Source organism: Phalaenopsis equestris, unplaced genomic scaffold, assembly GCF_001263595.1.
Source record: "Phalaenopsis equestris unplaced genomic scaffold, ASM126359v1 Scaffold000078, whole genome shotgun sequence".
NCBI lineage: Eukaryota > Viridiplantae > Streptophyta > Magnoliopsida > Asparagales > Orchidaceae > Phalaenopsis > Phalaenopsis equestris.
This window is the reverse complement of record NW_018164520.1, coordinates 122,188-124,218: the sequence shown is the minus strand read 5'-3', so window position 1 is coordinate 124,218 and position 2,031 is coordinate 122,188.

The window sequence follows — 2,031 nt, the reverse complement described above, 5'->3', positions numbered from 1 at the left end:
GGGCAAACTCCACACCAAAAATAGTGCCGACATAGTAGTATGCATCAGTGCTTGCACATAAAACACTTAACGTTTGATGGAAGAAATCATCGAGTTATTAGACTGCACTTCCAAAATTTTTTAGGATATATCATTCCATCTATTTTTTGCAAAACTTCAAGACACAATTAAGCGGGAAGCTTTTCTAACAATGGTGATGGAGTGAAAGATTCATTACCTTTGTTATTTCTTAGCAATCAAACTAGTTGAACTTGGTCTAATAAATTGTGGTGTTGTTATAATTGTATTAGGTTTCATCCACTTGAACTTCTTAAATTTGTGTGTTTATTTGACTAATACTTTATATGTTACTGTTAAGAGTTGTGGTTATTTTTTTAATTGATTATAATATTTCAATTCAATTCTAAGTAAACTTTTGTGCTCCTACATAATTTCTTAACATAAATTTTAATATAAAATTTGCCAAAGCAAAATAATGTTTTAAAAACATATCCCAATCCGTAAGTTTTGATTATTCATATATAGGTCAACTATGCAATCTTATGTGTTGGCATTCTGCCTATTAATATAGAATATATTAGCAGTATGTGACTTTAATATATGTTTTACCTTATTAATGACAAGACAGGAAGACATTGATCATGATATTTGCATAATCAAATTTGTAACTCTGAGACATGTATATAAATTCTCAATATCGTCTCCCAATCAATACCATAATCAAATTATGAAAATTAATTTGATTTAATATTCTAATTGTGCTTACTTCCTAGAAAATATTACATCGTTGATGCAGAATATCTCTTGAAACAAGTTTTCTTAAAGCCCTTTCACGATATGAAGTACTACATTCTTAATTCTGAATGTAGCAACCAAGTAGTTAGAGATTGAAAAAAAATATTTAACAGGTTAAACTCATCGTTATGGAGTGGAATCGAGAGAGTATTCAGTATACTGAATATTCCTTCAAAAAAGAAGTAAAAATAGTTGCATTTATAATATCTCTGCATAACTTTATGTTTAGATATCCATCTCGGGTGATGTGAACTTTGGGGTCTTAGATGATGGTGATCCTATGTGTATATAGGTTGAAACATTTGAACTAGTACAAGGCAACCAATGCTAGATAAAGATTTGTGAGTTAATGACTTTGAGCTTGTCGATGAAGAGGGTGTTCAAGAGATGATTGGATTAAGAGAATAAATCACAAATGCTTTAGTGAATGTGTCAAATAGTTGTAACTGGTCAATTGAGTGAAAAAATCACATGAAATAGTACGTTTTGGTAACCTAGAATGTTGTAGTGTCTTTAGGGATGAATTCTAATTTTTGTTGAGATTGGTAAAAATATATTGTTTGATGCATATAAAAGATGAGTGCTTTATTTTATTTTATTTTTTAATACTATGAATCTTTTGTTTTTTCCATGACTTGAGCCTTACATATCTTAATATTTGAACGTTAGAATTGATCATGTGCAATGGTTGTAATGAAACTGTAATATTTAAATGGTAATGTTTTCTTTGCTTTATTTAATTGATTAGTTATTTAAGTTGGCTTCTATCTCCATTTCAGACTTCATCCAAGTGGATGAGTGCATTGACTGAAAATCCATTCATAATTTATATGCAGACAAGGATTATGTGCAATAAATTCTTTTATAGGTAATAAGCATGGGATTTCATTTTAAACAAACTTAATCATTTGTACGCCCTTTTTATTTTGAACCTCGTCTTGACACTTGATTAGAGATTGTTCTTACAAAAAATGTGTAAATGCGGTTATTATGCATACATCCTTGTATGTGTGTGATGATACACAGATATGAGTAGATGATTATGGACCTATGATCAAGTGTTTGATGTGGAAATACTTGTATAAAAATGTTGAGTTTGCTCCCACTTGGATGGCCTATCGGACAACCATGGTATGCTTTTTGACATTTTTACATTGTTATGAACATGTTGAGTTTGTTCTCACCTAGATGACCTCCTTGGTGTTGTGAAATTTAACGGAATAAAACAGGAATCGA